General features: G+C 37.6%; 1 long non-coding RNA gene across 1 annotated transcript; it reads right to left on the bottom strand.

Moving 5' to 3' along the window:
- Positions 1-5,001: 5,001 nt before the first annotated feature.
- On the bottom strand, positions 5,002-14,965 carry LOC140683770 (uncharacterized). Its single transcript, XR_012055212.1, has 2 exons — positions 13,470-14,965; positions 5,002-6,841 (listed from the first exon to the last, which is right to left on the bottom strand). It is a non-coding gene; the product is annotated as an uncharacterized lncRNA (long non-coding RNA).
- Positions 14,966-20,880: the final 5,915 nt, after the last annotated feature.

Consider the following 20,880-nt stretch of genomic DNA (forward strand, 5'->3'; position numbering starts at 1 on the left):
ATGAGCTCAGAGGTCTCAAACTCTGGAGATAAATTTTTCAGTTAGGTTTTTTTTGCTTTGCAAAGACATTTCTGCAGGAATTGCTGTTACCTAGTACATTGAGACTCTTTAATAATATTTTTCCTCAAAATGTTTCCTCAGGATAATAATTCCTGATTAAGGAATTCATTATTAGGAACATCTGTAGTAAGTTAGAGAAGACTAAACTGAGAGTGAGTGATAGAGAGGAGAAGAACTGTTAGGTAAATAGAGCCTAAATGCAGGTAATGGACTTTCAGTATGGGTCAGCTGTGCTTTAATTGTGAACTAAATTCATAGCCTGCAAGCAGTGACACAGATGGCTGAAGAGCCATCTTTGAGGTAATTCAGCAGCACACCAGCCCTTCTGAAGCAGGTTCAGAGTATTTCTTTAAGGAGAGTTTTCACTGGTCTGTTTAAGCCTGGTTGCTATTGAAATGGAATCCACAGGAGCAATTAAGAGTCAGCAGTGCTGCACTGTAACCAGGGAAGAAGCCCTATACAGAAGAAGCCACTATACAGAGTAGTGAACATGGGGTTTAATAAATAGAAATTCCAAGGGATTTTCACAGGTTTAGTGGAGTGGTGACATATGTTATCATCTTGCTCACCATAGACTGGGATATGATTTTACACTGTCATGTCACATCGGCCCATGATAACCAGAAGCCATTTATTTCCTAACAAAATACTAACTGGATATGACAACCTATGCTGCCTCATGGTGAGGTTATGGTAGTATTTACTGATAATGTGAAGTATAAGTTGTGTCATCCGTTATATTTTTTAGTAGAAATTCAGAGCATTTCTGATGTAAAAAGAATATCCCAGCTTTTTTTGGTGTCTTTTCTTTTGCTTGGTACTATAATAAGAACTTCCATCACTTGCATATGGCTTGCACTAAAATTTATATAGCAGTTCTCAAATTAAGAATTAATATATCTTCAAAATACAGTAAGTAATTAGACCACGCTGTTACTTTAAAATTCCTCACTGTTTGGCTCAATTTTTTGCAGAAATAGGGTATTTGTCTGTCTGTCTGTGTTTCTGCTTATCTATTTGGTTTCTTCTGCTTTTATTTTTCTAGATAGGATATACTGGTTATATTTTAAGGCTGCAGAATCTCAAATAAGCCCTCCATTAAACTAAGAATGCATAGTTACCATTCTGCTTTTATTTTCCTCAGAAAACATAAATAATTAAACTTGACTTCAAAGAAAAAGATTAAGTTAGCCTTCCTACTGTACCACAAACATTTTTCCTTTATCGTTTGTCTAGCAGGATGGTAATCCTGTCCTCTTGCTAGAAATTATCACATAAGAGTTCTCTTCATTTTAGTCCTTTTGCAAGGTGGATGCAGTGGATGTCTACATCACAATTATGTCTACATCACAATTTAAAAGGCTTTTCATCAGGCTTCATTCTTGATTTCTACTGTAAATTCCACAAGCTACAGTAGTTTAATGCAGAAGCGTAGATGCCCATAAAAAGCTGGAGGGAATGGTGTAAGTTATAATGCTGTTATAAAACTGTCCATGATATTAACACACACTGTATATTAAATACACAAAACTGTTACAATAACTTGAAGGTTGAGACAAACTCATGAAAACAGATAAATTTTTTAGGACAAAGAATAGTAGGCAAAAGGTTGTTCTTTGCAAAAAGATTTAAATACAGTTGTACAGCAGACCAAATTAAACCCCTCAAGTAAAAAGCTTTTTCCACTACTTATGAAGTCTATGCACATCCATTCACAAAATAGATTTAGGCTCCTGATGTGTACTGGGGGGATGGCATTCTCCCTGTATATGAGCTGAGTGAAAGGACCCTCCACTGAGCAGTTCAGAGCAGAAGCTTGATTCAGATGCTCTCTGACACTCTCCAAAGGAGCCTGTCTTTCCTCATGGATTTTACAGGAAGCTTTGGGAGACTGACCTCACTGCAACTATGTTCTCAGCTATTGTCAAATATCAGGAGGATGAATATTTCCCTGTTGCCTACCACATTTATACCACTTGCCCTCCCAGTCTGGTAAATTATGTGAAAACAAAACTTCAAAAATGGCATGTAAAAATGGAGTAAGACACAAATTCATGCTCATACTCTGCTCATAGTTACATTATTGTAAATTCAGAATAACCCCTTAGTTTTAAAAATAATTACCCTATGTCACCTGAGGTGAGAGTAGGATCTTCTGTGACCATAAGGAAGAACTTCTCTGCATGGAGCAGCTCAAGACAAATAGGCTGGTTATCCTATAAACTAGATGGGCTTTGCAAAATTTTTTTTTTTAATTTCTTTAAGCAGAAACAACCTTGTTACTGAGTGTTTGTAAGGCACTATGAAGAACCAAAGAAGGGAAGAAATCCAGTTGGTTCTGTCTTGGATGGTTAGTTTTTTATAGAATGCACCGCTGTAAGTAATGTAAGCACTTCTCTGCTCTGCAGTTCTGGTCAGTGCCATCAGGGAAAATGAGCTGATTTGCCATGCTGAGCTGGTTGGTAATATTAGAGCAGATACCAATGCAGCACTAAAGGATGTGCAAAACCTCACTGTTTTAACATTGATTTCTCAGACACACATTACAGGTCTTTAATGTGAGGCGCTGAGACAGACTTAGTTCAGGGTAGGACAAAGCACTCAAACTTAATTTACTGAATTATGAATTTTTTTCTCCTCAATTTATAGCATTACCAGCTGAGTGTAAGACTATTTTACATGGTAGGGTCTCTCATTTTTTGGCCTAGCATAGTGCCTGGCTTTTAAAATGCCTCCTAAAACCACTCCACATTCACCTTTTCATGGTTTTTTTTGTCTCTTGAAATATGAATAGAGGGAAAGTACAGATGTGCTTAGGCACAATTGCATTGAATTAAAGGTGGCTGCCATTTTAGGTAGTCCCAAGGTCATTAATAACAAAATATGAAAATTTCATCTCTTTCCTGTTGGTTGAAACCTTAATATGTTCCATGACCCTGCACTAGATTCAACATATTAAACGAGAGCAGCTTAATAAATCTCTCTGTAACAAGTATTGCACATTATGACAAGGAAAACTTAGATCAAGCTTCTCCTTTGAAGTTTTAATGGACACTCCAATTTCATGACAGCAACTCATCTATGCTTGTAATAGGTTTGCAAAGCCTGGAGCAGCTCCAGTCATTTTGGGCTGTAGCTCTGGATGACAATGAACTCAGGCAACTTCAAGATTCCAACAGCTTATTCAAATAGTCCAGCTCTGGCCTTACCGGGGATGGCAGGCAAACTTTTAAGTACTTTTCTCCCTATGAAAGAGTATTTCCAGTTTGAGCTGTTAATAAGAATTTTATCCTGTAATAAAACTTCAAAACCTTCCAGTCTGAAAAGAATTGATCAGTTTATGCCCTTTGTTCCACCCTTGTGCAAGCCAGAAGAAGAGGAATAGGGAAGAAGAAAAAAGAGAGAACACAGCAGGGAAAAGGGAAAGGAAAACTGGATCTTGGAGCTGTGTGTTTCTCACTGCTCTGTGTAACTACATCAGGTCCTAGTTGAGAAGTCCACCGTACTGGATGTTTTTTCTGTGGAGAAAATTCTATATGAAATGAGGGAGTTTTGTTTAAAACAAAACTTAAATGTGAGTTTGCTAATATGACCCAAAGCTTGCTAAGATTTATGCAAATATTTACCTCCCTGCATTGCAACTCTCTTGATTTTGGTGGAACTGCCAACCACATGTACAAACAACAGTTTGTGTAAGTCTCTCTGACAACGAGCATCTAAACGCTCAGAACTGAATTAATTCTCTCTTTGCATAGGAAGGATGAAGCCAAAATAATTCTGTTTGTCTGGCACTGTGTGTTGTAACCGCAGTGTTACGTACCCTGTAGACATGAGTCTCAAGTGATTCAAAGTGCTTTAAAAGGCAGGGAAAGTCATTCAACATCTGTAAGATTAAAAGAGGAGAAGGCAGCACTGTACATTTTCAAAAATCAATTATGTAATAAGGATGTAGTTTACCACGAGAAAACATGAGGCAATCATTTTAGCAAGGTGGTTCTTCCTATTAAATCATGGGAATCTGCTCCTGTCCAGGCACAGATCTCCCTCCCTTATCCTGTGAGTCAAAGACAACTTTGATTTCCTCAATGAGCCTTCTTCCTGGGTGGATATGACACCACATTATCTTGGCTTATATTTTTCATTCCCGGTTTAACAGTTATAAACACCTTTCAACATCAAATAAGAGCAGCAGAGTAATCCAGATAAAAGAAAATTCTTCAACCCTAACAGTCTGACTCAGATTTATATGCCTGTTTCAAATTTCTGTTCCTCATTCCAAGACTTGCAACATTTCACAAGTACCATATAATGTGCTACTTGATTGGCCTTTCCAAGGATACAATGTGTTGCAATACATTGTTCAGGAGTTTTATAGGTAGGCATCCCTACCACTTCTGGTATTCATTGAAAAAATATATCATAGGCTTCTCTTTCTATGCTCTACAATCTTGACGTTTCTTAATATAAGGTTGTCTTCCGAGATGTCAAACTGGTTTTGAATTATTTTATGGTGTTCTCAGTTAAAACACTGTCATGTAAATCAATCACATCCTCAGTTCTCTGTCAGGGAACAGCAATCTCGAAATACAGCCTTCAAATGGAATCAGTACTGCTACCAGATTTCACTGTAGGAGAGCAACCATCAGTCTGGGATTTACTTGTTACTGTCCCAGGTAAAGCCTTTGCCAATAAATTACTGCAAAGGATATGAACATTCCAAGTGAGGTTTCACTTGTTTAACCTTGATCCCAGCTTTGCCACTTATCACTGTTAACCAAGCAAATATCACTATTACTGTCCTGAGCAGCTTTCAACCCCCACTGTGAGGTGTCTTGTAGTTTTTTCTCCCAGCTGAGCTGTTTTCCCAGCAGGTTATGGAGCTGCAGCATATCCAAGCTGACTCTGGACAAGGAGGAAAACAGCTTAAAACACCAATAGTGATTATTTTCTTAATGCTAAAAAGTTTATTTAAGGATTTTATAGAGATCCATGCTTTATAAATTATTTCCTGTGTCCCAGAGCTTTAAAGTTTACAACTGGTAGTTAGACCATAATTTCTTAAACATATTTTGAATCATCACCCATATGTATTTCCACATATTTAAACATACCTACAATAACTTAGTTTTGAAATAATTTCTATCAATCTTGTAACATTAGTAAAATATTTATAAATGCACCTTTAAGTGTCACCAATTTATTCTCAGAAGTCAGTAACTGGTGATAAATTACTGGTGAACAGTAATGGTGCATTAGAGTAATCCGCAATTTTGGAGACTTCAAAGCTTCAATGCAGTTGTTTCTCTTTCCATGGGCAATATATATGTAATTTTGATACTTTTCCCCCTTTCAGATTCATAATGTATTTCCTGTTGTCTCTTTCAATGCCCTCAAATCCTGAGGGGGGCAATCTTGTAATTACATGCATTAACTCTATTATATTGTGAACTTGTATGATTCTGCATCCACAGAATGAGGAGCTGCTGTGTTCTTAAATGCCAGCTACTCTTTAACTGTAAAGGCGCCTACTATTTTATTGGAACTATTCTTGCTTTATTACTGTAAACAACTTTGATCATAATGATGCCATTTGAAAGAGCTGATCAAGCTGAGAAAAATGACACCACAGTCATAAAGTCACACTAAATTTTGCTATTAACATTTTATAGTGCATATAAGGAAGGTGTTCCAAGTTGCAACTACAGACAAAAGAAAAAATTAATTTTACGTAGAAATGTAGATTTAAGCATTAGCAATATACTGGTAAAATCATTTGCACCATATTTTTAAGCACAACATATGACCCTCTCTGTAGATAAGAAAGCCTGCTGGTTGTCACATCTTAGTTGAATCTGTGCTTGCTCTGTGGCAAACATGAGCATATATTACAGCCCTTATCCCTCCAGCAAAGATAGGATGATTGAGTTAGGAGGAAAATACAGAAATGTCATATAGAACAATTTGAAAAGTTATCAGAAAGAAAACTTGGTTCACAGGAGAGCTCTTGATAGAAAAGAAAGCCTTAGCTGAAGGCTGAAACGCTTTTTCCAGCAAAACTGATCACCTAACCCCTAGGATAAGTTTGCTTTCTGAGATACATGCAAAGCATGGAGTGTGGACACAACTGCTGAAGTACTATTCTTTGGTCACAATTGAAAAATAGAATAGACTGGCATCTCTACTGGGAAATGTCATTAAAAATAGTTTAGTACAGGCTTAAAGGTAAAACAAAGGGATTTTGGTACAACATATGTTGTTAATTCACAAAGGAACTGCAAGTGACAGATCCAAACAGTGAAGTAACTGCTAACTATATTGTAATACAGAGCAAACTGTAACAGGGTGAAAATAAATGTCAGTTTGTAGGAAAGTTAGGCAACTGTTTAAAGGTCAGTTAATGAAGTTTGGTGGATTGGAAGCTGCCTTTCATTAGGGTAATTTTCTCCAAACACATCGTCAAGCAGCAATAAGTGGGAAGTCCTTGGATGAAGATATCTAGGTGTTGCTTCACTACAATAAATGGCAGGGGAAGAGCATTCACAGGAGCACTCCTTATTCTTTGTGGTTTCCTGCTGCAGGAATAACCTTTTTTTACATATTTTCAGTTGCCCAAAGCTATGACAGTGATTGCAGTTTCATGCGATGAGAGCTCTTGTTGGCCTTGTCTTACTGCAGCAGTCTGAATTGGAGTTAGGGGGGCAAATATCCAGCAGTAGGGAAGTGAAGCAGAGGAGATCGAGTTCCAGCAACTCTTGAATCTCTCTTTGAAGGGCAAAATGGCCTGGAAAGGAAAGAGGATGAACTTCCATATATCAGCAGGCAATTTCAAAGGAGTCCAGGTTCACAAAGCAGCTTTGGTGGACATTGTGGAGATATAACCATGGAAGTGGAATAAAATTATCTCACTCCAACCTCTGACATGGGCTACTTGCCTTACTGGTTTCTGAATATTATAAATTTATTTTGTATACTTATTTATATAAATGTGAGCTTTCAAGTCAAAGGGCTACTTAGGTTTGCGTGCTTTTCTAGGTGCACTGCCTTCACTTGGCCAAGCCCAAGATTGAGCAGAAAATCAGTGCATTTAAGATTTAAGAATATTAGAATTTTGGCATATCATTTTATGGACATTTTACTTTTTTCTAATAATGTAGAAAGTTCCACTGTAGAAGTGGAATGTAGAAAGGCCACTGTTTTGAGAAAACATTTTTGTTTTATTGTTAAGGCCTGGTAAAGGGAAAAGAGGAATTTTAAACAAATACCTGGTAAACTATTAAGCTTCCTAAGTTATGAAGGCTCTTAGCACCAGCTGTTGAAACTTGATGACCTAAACCTATTAAGTGAGCAAGTCTGCTGAAGAGAGTGTCTACCAGTGCTATACATTAAAAATAGCTTATGTAAGAGTACAAGATATCTTTGCTAGAAGCAAGACTGCTTTCCACTAATATTCATCCAACAGCACTGATTCTCTGCTATTTTGTAACTTTTTTAAAAAAAATGTTATTTTCTAGAATTATACAATTATCAGTAATTTATTGATTTGGTTGCTGCATTTTGGAGACCTGTATTTTTCTACTGTTAAATGCAAATGTTGGTATCTGTGGCTTTGGGATCCTTCTCTCCCTGATAGCCTAAGATTTATCTATGTACTTAAGCAAGTGAAATAGCTGACAAACAAAACTGTGAAGAATTTACTATTTATATAGAGGAAGAATTCTGTGTTTGAAGATTGGCTAATGGCACACCACAGAGAACAGAAATATCAGATATCTTACATAGAGAATAAGAAAAATAAAGTATGGGGGCTGAAAAGAGAGGGAAAAAAATTTTTTTCTCAATTGGGATCTAGGGGACCTGAAGTCATAAAGCAGGAAGCTTTGCACCGTTCCTCTGACATTCAAGTTTGATAAATGGCAGCTTGATTTTTCCACATCTCAAATGTCCCCATTCTATATAAACAGAAAGTCACACATAAATGTGTAACAAACCTGAGTTGCTCTAAACTGAACCAAACCAAACCAAACCAAACCAAACCAAACCAAACCAAACCAAACCAAACCAAACCAAACCCTAAGCAAGTCTCTCTAAAGCCATGGTAAGAAATGTGCTGATGCATGTGGAGAGACCACCTGATTTCTTACTGACACTTTTATTTCTGTAACAGGTTTTTGTTTATTCTTCAGGGCAGAAAGGCTGCATTTTCTCTTGCCTTGAGCTAAATTCTCTAAAACTGCTAGGCAGGAAATATAATATCCAATATCCTACTATTTCTCACTTCATTATACTAATATACTTTCACATACAATGAGGCAGAAATAATGAAGAAAATATGCTGTAGCAATGAGTCTTTAGTGACTACTTTTTAAATAGAGCCTTACACAGTCCATTTTCAGGTCCCATAGATGAGATTTTCTTTCTATATCTATTCTAATACATTTAACTGTACTTTTTAGGGAAGAATCTAAAACCCAGTACCAAAATGGCCCTGAACCTCAGCTGTCACAGGAAAGCTCTCAGGCCTGCCTGAGTGGTAATCAGGGGGTGGAACATCTTCCAAGAAAAAATTTTGCTAATGCCACAGAATCAGTAGCTTGGGCTTGTGAAACTGTGCATTAAAGAAGGGCCTGAACTTCTCTAAGGACTCATCGGAAGGACGAAGTTTTAAAAACACTGTTTTGAAACTACGTTGTAGGGACCTTCACTTACTTTATATCCTTGCTGTAGTTTCAATACCAGAATCATTTGTGGCCCATGACAGGCACAGACCTGAGGCTTTCACAGCAGAAGCCCTTTTGGGGGCTGTATTGACTTCAGCAATTGCAACAAAGGCTGTTCAACAGTGTCACAAAACATTTTTCAAGGAAACAAATATGAAATATTTTCTTATTCTATATTGCCTGTATTTCTCTGCTACTTTGCTCCTGTGAATACCTGAAGCCCTCCAACAGTCCATGGCTTTTAGGAGCCAGGAATCCCAGCTGTAAATGGAAAATCTGGTCTGAGAAAAGGCCCTGATTGGCATCCCTGGAGGCTGATGACCTCCATTATTATGTCTGTAAGTGACAGAGCATAGGCAGGAACTCTGTTTCCTTGCTTCTGCAGAGCCGCCAGTACAGCCCAGAGGAGCCAGTGTGAGGCTGCCAGCTCTGTTCATTTCTCGTGCCCAGCCAGTGTGTGAGGCTTCTTGTGTGTGCCTCACCTGTGTGAGGCTTCTAGCAAGGATGCTAACCTGGATCACTCCAATGGTAATTCCTGCAGTGTGAACACTAGGGAGACAGGAATTGGAGAAAACCCAGAAAACTCAATCTGGGCCACAGACAAGGTTGTTGGATAGTAACTCCTCTTGGTAACTGCTAACTACAGCTGAATTCAACCCAAAGACTTAGAAAGTTTCTTGTAAAGTATTTGTTAACTCAGTCCAGCTGGTCTCCCTGGATATACTTTTCTAAAACTATGCTTCCAACTTAGTTGTCATTATTCATGAGGCTTTCTGGAAGTGCTGATCCTTGCACTTAGCTTCATCATTAATTTTCTCCATTATATTCCATCTGAAATTGCATCTGCTACTTGTAGATTGATAAACACTGGCTATATCTCCTAAGGGCTCCTACAGTTTCAAAATCAGATTGGTTGCTATTATTATTTAAGGCAAACATATCATTAAAACACACATACAAATAGTACAGACTAATACATTACTTATGAGGAAAACATTTTTTGCTGTATGAAAAACATTATTCCAAATTTTCCAAACTCTAAGCAAGCTTACAAACCTTTAAACAATTCTGTTGGGTGTAAAAAATAAAAGCTATTTGACCATTACATGTACCCTTTCTATCTGTTTTCCATGAACTGGATTTAAATATATTTACATCATTCGTGTTTGGAACAGTTTTATAATTGTGTGGTTTAAGGATGATTTTTGTGCAGCATAATGAAACAACTACATGTTTTAAATTTGTTTTTCTGTTAACTTTAAGAATTTACTCCCTTGGATTAATCTACCTTGCTTTACTTTCTCCACTGTTGACTCCTTTCTCCACAAATAATTTGTCTTTGAGGCATTTTTATCCTTTTGTTTTCTATACTGTCAGGTCACAGTACCACAAAAACTTACAATGAATCCTGACAATTAAACAAGGCAGTTTAGATTGTATTTAGTGATTATTTGACCCTACTGGATTTTATCAGCACTACTCATAGGGAAATAGGTGTGTAGATGAGATTTCCAGATGTTGGTGGGTAAGTCTCAAATGTGAGAAAGGGATATTCCAGAATGATGACACTGGTTCTGCATCATGTACACACATGGTTTAATGCAGAAATTCCATCTTCATCTGACACTCTTTGTTGCAGCATTTTATGTAGTAAAATGGTACAGTAAAACTTGATAGTAAATAACAGTAATAGTAAAACTATATAGTAATAGTAAAATAGTAGATAGTAATAGTACAAAAAAAAAAAAAGTGATAGTAAAAAAACCCTAGATGGTAATAGTAAAACAGTAAAACTAGATAGTAATAGTAAAACTTGATCATAAGATGCAATGAATGAATTAAAAACAGGGTAAATGGCAGAGAACAAACCATAAAGTGATAATAGATGCAAAAGTATCTCAATGGAATCTCATTTTTAATACATTACACAGTAGGAAAAATTGGCAGGTTTACTTGTCTTTGCTACAGGCAAAGCACCCCTAGGAAGTAACTTTGAGCATCTGAGTGATTTTCCAGGATGGGTAAATTAAGGCTTCTTCCTTGGATAATCTAATCTGGATTGTTATAGGACTAGTGTAATAGAGGACTGGAATACTGTTTCCTTAAGACATTGTTTCAGAGTGTATTTCCCACTTGAGGAGCAAGTCAAAAAAGGAGAAAAATCTGTCAAGTGAACTATCAAAAGGAACAAAATAAAAAACAAAAAACAAAATAGATATAATAACATTTCAGTAGAATCACATGCTCTTTGACTATCAGTGAATCTCGCAGAAGGCTTTCCAGAACTTTGATGGATAAAATGCTCTCATATGTTGGTGTCAGACAGCTCCGCGCACGCCGGGCGTGATGCATTTCAAATGGAAAAGCTGTCCTCTTCCAGAGACGGAACTTGATCCTGGCCTGTCTGTGTCACAAATAAATACAAAAGTAACTGCGCAGTAATTGCCAGGCAGCAGGGAGGTCACAGAACAGAGGGAATCATCCCTTTTGGAGCAGAGATGGCTTTCCCAGCCCCATGGCAAACACACATGGCAATTTGGGAAATGGAAATTCCACACTGGATCATATCAGTGGTCCAGTGCTCTGTCTCTACAGTGAATGGCCAGGACCAGATGCTTCAGTGGAATTTGCAAGAAAACCCATAATGGACAATTATTGAATAATTTGCTCATAGGGGAAGTTTCTTCCTAATCCCAGACAGCTAATGATTGGTTTATGCCCTGAAGCATGAGGGTTCATACATCTCCACCCCCAACCATTTTTATCCTATCTAAGGTATCCCTGGGCACTCTCATTATCCAAATAAGTGTATAATCCTTTTTGAATCCTACTAAGCTCTTGGGCATAATGATAGCTTGTTGCAGTGAGTTCAACAGGCTAATTATGCATTGTGTAAAAAAAGTATTTCTTTTTATCAGTTTTAAATTTGTTTCTTTTCAATTTAATGGATGTTACTTTGTTCTTACATTATAGGGAAGAGTAAATAGGAGCATTCAATTGACCTTCTCTATACCATTAATTATTTTATATCTCTCTATCATGTCCCCACTTATTAATTTCCTCTTCCAACTGAACACTTCTCATCTTTTAAATCTCTCTTAATATGGAGGTTTCTCCTTGTCTCTGTTCCCTTCTGTTGCCTAACTTTGGGCTTCTTCTATTTCCTTTACATATTTTAAGATGGCATGACCAGAAATGAATATTTTATTTGGGGAGAGTGTGCCAACAATATGTATAATTGCAGAATTACAATATTGTCATTGTTTTCCATCTCATTCTTTCTACATTCTCATATTTTGTTTGCTTTTTTAACCTTCGCTGCTCATTGATCAGATGTTTAATTGAGTTGCCCGCAGTGACCCTCAGGTCCTTTTCCCAAGTTGTTACAGTTAATTTAGAAGCCAGCAATGTGCATGAGCAATTCAATCTGTTCCTTCCAATATGTGTATTTTCATATTTGTCAATGCTGAATTTGGCTGCCATTGCTGAATTTGGCTGCCATTGTGCAGCTTATTAGGTCGCATTGAACGTCTTTGCAGTGCTCTGTAGTTAACCTAAATAATTCTTTGCCATCCAGAAAGTTTTCTACTGTCCCAAATGCTTTTTTCCAAGTGACTGAATTTATTTGTCAGAATCAACCATAAGACAGTGTTTCTAGTGTGCTACATGTACTCAGTGGCTGGACTACTTTTGATTAAGTATCTTATAGGACAAAGGGGTTAGAGTAATGGGAATTTCCAAACATAAAATCTAAACCCTACCTGGAGTTATACATGAAATTAACTCTGATTGCCTAATGAGTCCCCATTTGGATACACATCACAACCACAGTGAATTTCCACGATGTGCAATTTTTTGTGCAGTCATAACTATCTAATAGCACCTTAAGCAAAGAGACAGAAGTTTGCTGAGAGCTGTGTGTGAGACTTTAAATAATACTCTGCATTTCAGACTGGAAAAGCCGAAGCTGCAGACTGTCCCTTCCCAGTTTGTATTTTGCACTGGTTAATACATGGCCCCTCTCTGGTGGTAAATCAAGGTTCCACAGCCTGGAGGTCAGCAGGAGATTCCAGGTCTTTAGCTCTTGTATTTCTCTTGTGCAACAGAAAGTCAAAAAGTTTCTCTTTACCTGCACATTTTTTTTAGTATTAATTAATCTTCATAAATAAGATCACATTCAAGTTTTAAGAGTGACCTGAACTTAAGGATTGCACAAATTTAAAACAAAAAGAAGTTTTTGCAAGTAAACCAGAGACTTAAGTTCTCAATTCCAAACTTGTACTGACAATTCAAATGGAGCATTATCCAAAGGCAATTGTTGTTTACAAAGAGTAAGAAGTTCCTTTGGAGCACTAATTTTTTTTTGCATGTATACTGCTTTTCCAAAAGAAATCAAGGTAATTGCAATGGTAAAGCTTGCTTTATTTGTGGCCTCTTGCAACCCACTCCTCAGCAGGTTTTTCTGTTTTGCTGCATTTTCACACATCTTCAGTTAATTTACATTTTTAGAGAAGCTTCACAGGGCACAATAAAACTTCCTCAAATGTTGATTTGAGGGGTCACTATGCCATGTTTTTGTTAATCTTTCATTTTCACAAACAACACATTGATATAATATCTTAGCAGGCCATATACTTTTAGTTGTGCTGATGTGAGAGCTGAGGGAGACTGGAATGTAGCACACAGCCTTACCCACTTTGGGATATTCTTGCTTCTTAACATCTCTATCCCTCTGAAATGTAAAGCTCTTCTGTACCCTCTGGCAGACAAAACCAGTCAAAATAACTCAAAACAGAGGGAAAATCTGGAAAAAAAAATCTGGTAATATGGCTTGTCCATCCTGAACTTGTACTTCAGAAAATTTAAAGCAACAGACATGTAAAGCTTAAAGAAGAAAATGTTAATGATTAATTAATTATAAATAATTAAAAAGCTCTTGATAACTAATATTGTTGTAGGCACAATTTTAAAAAATCACAACAGGCTATAAAAACATCTATGTGAAATAAGATATGTGAACTCCACTCCACTATTGTTTTCATTTAACCTGTCTACAACAAAATTTATTTACTCACCATAATAACGCAGAACTTCTGGATATGCTCCCTGTTCTAATTTGCCATTTTCATGTGCACTAAAAATTAGTTGCCTTACTTCTTCCTAGTAAGTGATACGGATTGTTGCTGACAATTGCCAAGAAAGCAGTATATTAAAAATCTATCAATTATTAATTACTTCAAAATATTTTATTAAATGCATTATGAAAACTGAACATGAGACTTTTTTTTCTAATTGCAATACACCTGTTATTTTGCACACTTAAAATTGAAAACTTAGCAAATTTCTTTGGCTAATACGAGATCTTCGATATCTGTATCTGCAGAAGTTTCTTGTGAGTAAATATGAAGAATAAAGAGAATATTTAGCAGTCACAATTAACTGGCATGTAACAACAGCTTTGTGAATGGTATAAAGAGGTAAATTCTACACTAAAATTTCCTTTCAGGTTTTTATATTACGTGCATTCTCAAATCAGTTTTAGGAGTCTTCCAGTAAGACAGCTGATCCTAGAAGGTATTGAAAAACCCAAAAACAGCATTTAAATAAATCAGTCCTTATAGGACTGAATCCTAAACCAAGTGACCAGCAGTACCAAGCAACACTGTCCTGTTCAGCTATGGACAGATTCTAACACAAATCGATGATTCTCCACTCAAAAATCCTTTAGTTTGAAAAGAACTTTTCTGGTAACAGTCATGTAAATAAACCCATTTTAAAAAGAGCCAAATAACCTGATTTCAGATGTGATAGGAATAATCATAATATATGACAAATTGTCTCTTCAGAAAATGTGCCTGTAAAACTTGCCCAAGAGCATCCAAGTGCTTTACTCCAAAGCAGAGTTTAAGAGATTACAAATATACGAGGTTAATGTGATTAAAATTAGCAATAAAACCATAAATAAAACAAATGGGTCTGCCAAGGCCTCACTTAAAAATAAATGTAACGGTCATACAGAGACACAGGAATTACATGCTACAAAAGAAATTAGCTATTTAGACACAGAAATTTCTTATAGTGCCAAAGGCCACTAAAAGGCATTTTAAACACAAGAGGAAAAATAATTTGTGATAATATTAACTTAATAAAACAAGGCCCAGATACATCTTCTGCCCTCAGGGCAAGATCACACTGACCTTGGATCTCCTCTAAGCTCTGTGTCTTGTCCCCATGTCCACACAACAGAATTATCCTTGTGTGAGTGTGTCTGTGCTCTCAGGAACTGAAACCCTGTGAGAGTTTGTTGCTGTACCATGGAGAGTGGCATCTTGGTACAGAGAATATTAAAGGTGGGATGGTACTGGAGGACTGGAGAATGGTGGGAGGCAAGCTTAATGCAGTCCTGCCCACACAAATCATGTCCTAGTGTGGCCTCAGAACTGAGCCAGGGACGAAGTTAGATATTGTGCAAGATTAATATAATATCATATATCATATCATATAATAATATACTACAATACCTACACAAAGAGCAGCCAGGCTTGCTTACAGGCCCAGTACACATTCTGTGGCACCAGCCACACGGAAGGTGAACCTGTAACTGGCCATGCAGATGACCTGCCTGAGTAACTCTGGCTGCTGAGTAAAGTATTGTTAGGCAATGAGGGCAAGGAAGTCTGTATGGGTGGGTGCTTCAGGAGGTGAAATTTCTGGGATAGATTTATCATGCTGCAGCTCCCACTTGCATTCATATGCATGCATCCTGTTAGAAATGTCATACCAGATGCTGTTTCCTGGCAACAGGCCCAACACCCCCTTTCTCTTAGGTGTGAATTTTGACAACTCCAATTCACTGGAGCCCTAGTTATGTTATCTTTTCTAAATGCTTAGAGACTAAAAAGACCTCTTGCTCTTTCTGCCATGGACTTATGTGCTACTCGGGCCAATTTCCAATGCTTTATTACTCCAAAAATATCTTCTCTTATGTGTAGCACAATTACTACCACTAAATAGGGAAGGATGGAAACATTCTGACTCGAGCATGGATAACACAAGTCCTTTTTTGCTGTGTTGTCAGTCAGAGCTGTTGTTATGCTTGGCATATGTCACATCAATGTATAAAAAATGCCCATGTCAGTCAAATGTATGTTATGTGTAGATTGGATGTCAATCTAATGTTTTGTATTAAAATCAGTGCCACAAAACATGCACAACTTTATAAACATCACTGGGGAGATTTTCATTTGGAAGTGTACAGCTGCTTGCAGCCATCATCAGCACAACACCTTAAGAGCTCAGAAATACTTGGGAAATTAAACTTCAGAAGAGGGACACTAAAATACCAACTTCACTTCTCTGTTGTTGCTCACAGACTAAGGGGAGGTCATCTATGCCACTTGCTTCTCCCCATGGTTTGTCTGCTGCTAGGAAAAACACAGAGAAAAGCTGAGTTTCCAACAAAGGGAACTGCAGAGCAGGGGGTGCTGGGGCTGGCACAGGCTGACACTGTGGCTCCTGTGAGAGCTGTGCTATGCCTACATGAGTCCTACACGCAGGAGTGGGAAAGGTGGGAGAGGTGGGGACAAAGGCCAGTCCCAGCTGACTGCTGGGAGCTCAGCAGCACTTCCAAGCCTACACAGACTTGCTGCCATGGGAGAAGCTGGGAGGCTTTCAGGGCAGATGGTCACTGGATATGGACTTGGGGTCACTGTAAAGCTGGTCCCAGTGTCACTGTGGATGTTTCCTGAGGAACTTTTTTCAGCCAAGCACAGCCCAGGGTTGTTTTTTTTTTTGCTCACACAGATGCTGTGGCCTGGCTAATCCAACAGCAGTTTTGAGAATAAACACTGTTTATAAGCATTAATTAATCTTTGCAATGAGGACATTGTTGTTAACCCTGTTGTATGTTTGGGTCACATCTGTAGTTGGTGCAGGCTTGTTCAGTGGCCTGATTCCCTTAGAATGGTTCCAGCTTGTGGCATTATGGATTTTGTCTAGAGACACTTGAGCAAAAAACAGACCGAGGATTATCAGACAGATATTGGGAATTCTGCTGTGCTTCTGAATCTCCAAAATACTTACTTGTGAATCATGTGGTCAAAGAAAGCAATCTTGCACACAGACAAGAATATAAAGCCATCTTTGTGGTCATTCTGAAAGTTCAAGAAATATATCATTTCATCTGCATTTGACTGACTGGGCTCAAGTGATTATTGAAAGAAAAGGTAGCCTGTTGTAGCCTATTGCTTGCCCATATATACCTATTTTCCCAGTGTGACATTCTGTTGTTAATCAAATGAAATCTATTCATGTCTTCCACTAAATTACCAGATTTAAGCCAAAGAAACTGCTTAGTATAAAACAGCTAACACAAAGTAGATGCATAAATGGGGAAAGAGTTGTATTTTGCTGGCTTTTAAACACCCAAGAGGTTGAAGATTTACCTCTTGGTTTCACAAAGCAGTAGGCAAAACCAGTGATTTCAGTTCCAAACAGGATTTTCAGGGTTCTGTCAATGTTTTCTCTTTTTTTTTGATTCTGAGGCACCAGATGTTCATGGGGGAAGGAGCAGGAAATCCACTCTCTAACCCCATTCCCTAATTCAAGTTGTTACTTTTGGAGAGAAACCTATACATCATCTTTGTATATTAGCAAGAGATCCCATGGCAGACATAAAGATGCTGGAAAGGCAAAAGGTCAGGATGAATAAGTGGGAAGAAGGATGCTCAAAGGGGCCTGAAGCTACCTCCCTTCCAAACAAACAGAAACCCCCTAAAAAATGACCCTAAAAGGGGTCTGGTTGGAGGCACATGGACAAGTTCACAATAAGTGGCCCTGCAAGCAATGTTCCTTAATCCTTTAGAAAGGCAGTTAGACTGTGCTCCAGAAGTTCACCAGAGAGTACAGGCTCCCAGTCCCCAACAAAAAGGGAGTTAATCACCTCAAACCTCATGCCAGGGGTTGTGAATGACAGCACACAGGCTTTTAAAAGGCAGAACATAACAATATTAGACTCATGAAAGAATACACACATTTGGCATTAAAAGGATGGCATAAATATTTTTAAATGGCTCCTGGATCTGTAAAACAGTCTCTTTATCTTTGCAAGAAAATATATGTTCATTGAAAAACTGCTGGATTGGGAAAAAAGTTAGAGCCTTGCAGTGTTAGAGCCCCAAAGTCTTGGTAGCAATTTTTCATAATTTTGTTAATTTTCACTAATATGACAAGTACGTTACTAATATGATTGTTTTGTTTAAAAACTAATACCACTATTAATATGTTACAGTGATAAATTACTAATGATAATCTATCATGAAGGCAAAATAGTGACATAATTAATGCAGTGTTACTATTGTGCAATAGCAATTTGTTAACTCCATGCAAAGCACTCAAAGAAAGACTTTATTTTTAATATTTTTTTCTGTAATTGCTTTTACCCATATTTACAGCAGAAAGATCTGCTTGCAAAAGAGAAACTCAGCACCTGAGTCTTTTCTTTTTGGTCCAGCAGATGCAGGCTCTTAGGCTGACAGATTTAATCTCAACCTTACTCTAGAATCTGGATATTTTCTTTTAGGCAAGACTTTTACTGCTGTTTTTAAGATCTTTTTTCTACTGTCTTGCACAACAGTGCAGCTTATTACAGAGCTCTCACAATGCAACCATTTTATGACCAGGGGATACATTGTCATATTGCATTGATTAAAACATTCCCAGTCTACACATCATTGCTTTTTTACACACACATTTCATATGCAATCTCAGGGAAGGTAAACTAATACAGAAAACAGCTTTGCAAAGAATCTAGTTACTTTACCATAAAGACTTACGTCCCAAATGAGAAGAATGGAGGAAAATGTGCATATTCGTAACATTCTTTCAAACTTTGCCTGCAAAAGAGCCTTTTACAGTGCCCATTTCCAGCCGAGATACTCCATCATAGACATTATAAAGATACTTAAGTATGGATCACATTACTGCAGCTCGTTGCACACTTTCTCCTGTGATCCTTCTACTTCTATCCCCACTCAGGCCAGTAATTAGTGTCCTCTGCCAGCCTTTTCCAAAGCGTGCTCTCTGCACAGGTGAGCAGGGTAGTCAGGATGGACTCAGCCAGGGATCTGCTGGATTTGGGCCTACTCACTCTCGAGACAGGCACTGCCACTTACTCCATTTGTCACCAGCACTGCAGGGTCCTCTCTGCTCCTGCTCATCACATCGGGGTGTGATACAGTAGCTAATTATAAAATCAATCATTAGCAGCTCTGTAAAGTCAGAGGAAATGCTGTCATGCAGGTCTGGTGTGATTTTCCATAACTTCCCACAGCTGGAAGCAAGAGGTTGGAAAACTCTGCCCAGTCTGACTGGTGAAAGTGTTTCTAACCAGCAGTTAGTGAAAGACTGCAGGATCCATCACAGGATCCCTCTATCACCTATGCATGTGATGTGACAAAAAACACTATTTAATTACATCTATTTAATACTACCACTAGCTCTGCCATTTTCTGGTCACTGTAATAAAAAAGTTTAATAATACTAATATTAATATTAATATTAATAATAATAATAATAATAGAAATCCTGGAGCAAACAAAAGTTTATCTTGGTAGAAATATTTTCAAGCAACTATTCAGCTGGACTTACACAGTGGAATTCATCTTGGATTAAGTACTGCATTTGTTTTTTTAAATGCATAAATAGAGAAAGAAAATTTAAGCTATCCAGTGTAGCTTTGTTTAATAAAAATCTGCATGGCATTACTTCTTCATATCTGCAGAGCCAACACAGCACTGCCTGAATATTCCCAAAAATTAATAAAAAACACAATTGTGCAAATCTGTTTTACAAAGCATAACAAAGACTTTTGCCCTCTTTTAAGCCCACATGAAAACTGGCTTTGCTGTTCAGCAAGCCATATCTAAGAGTGCAATAAAAATACCCTTGTGCACCCACAATGCTTAATTTTCACAAAGTTTTATGCTGAAATAAACTGTTTTTAAAGGATTGTAAAGCAACATGTTTCTAAAGTCACATCTTCAATGCTCTGGCATGTCCTTTTGAAAAGTTAGTGGAACGAAGACAAGTTCTGAAAGCAGTACAGAATGATGGCACCATTTGGAACCACAACAAAATTATTTCTATCTTCACTCTCATTTAAAAAAAAAAAAAAAAAGAGCCTAAGAGCTGAATATAGATTAAATATAGTAATTCAAATCTGGCTGAGAAGCTGCGAACTTTTATGCCAAGTTCTAGCCTGAAATGAATTTAAATGGCCACAAGTAAAAAATCCACAAAGGAGAGATTGCAATGAAATCCTAGCAGGGAAATAAAAATAGCATCGTAAGCAAATAGCGTAACCTTAAAAAGGGAAGCAGAGAAAGCAGAAACTGGGAAATATTCTTGAACTTCTGTATAAAAGAAGAAGAAAAAAGTAGGACAGCAGAGCTAGGATCACTGTGGAAAACCAAGTGATGGTGTTTCTTTTGGTATTTGAAACACTGAAGTGAGGTCAGACTGTGAGGGGGTGACCTGAGGGCTGCCAAACTATTAAGAGCAACTCCAAAGCCTGCATGGCAATTGCTCCACTCTGTCTATGACCCAATCAAATTGCCAGTATTTTACTGTAAAATAGTTTACAAATACCTGTGCTGTTCTAAAATGTAACTTGCAATGCAACCCTGTATTCCTTTAGAGTGTCAGTATAATACGTATGCATACTCTTTTTTTTTTTTTTTTTCCTGTGCTCACTGTACATGCAGAGCTCCTTATCCCAACAATTAACAATAGCTTTATGAAGGATTAGTGAGACAAGGTTTAGGGGGTCAAACTGGTGATCCCTTTGCAGAGAGAGGACCTCTGCCCACAGCAGACACAGTATTTAAGGTACAATAAGGCACAAATTGTCAGTATGTTTCCAAAGCCGAGGCAGCTGGTTGTGGGAATGGTAGCCAGTATTGTAGCAAGAGGCTCAGGATTTGGAAACCCATCTGATGGGTTTTGAACCCATGGATTTGGAAACCATCTGATGATTGGTAGCTGTCACAAAGTATTTTCTCTTTATTGTGTAACGGGTTGAGTAAATCGTCTTGTTTTCCTATTT

Source organism: Taeniopygia guttata, chromosome 3 (assembly GCF_048771995.1).
Source record: "Taeniopygia guttata chromosome 3, bTaeGut7.mat, whole genome shotgun sequence".
In the NCBI taxonomy this organism is placed as follows: Eukaryota; Metazoa; Chordata; class Aves; order Passeriformes; family Estrildidae; genus Taeniopygia; species Taeniopygia guttata.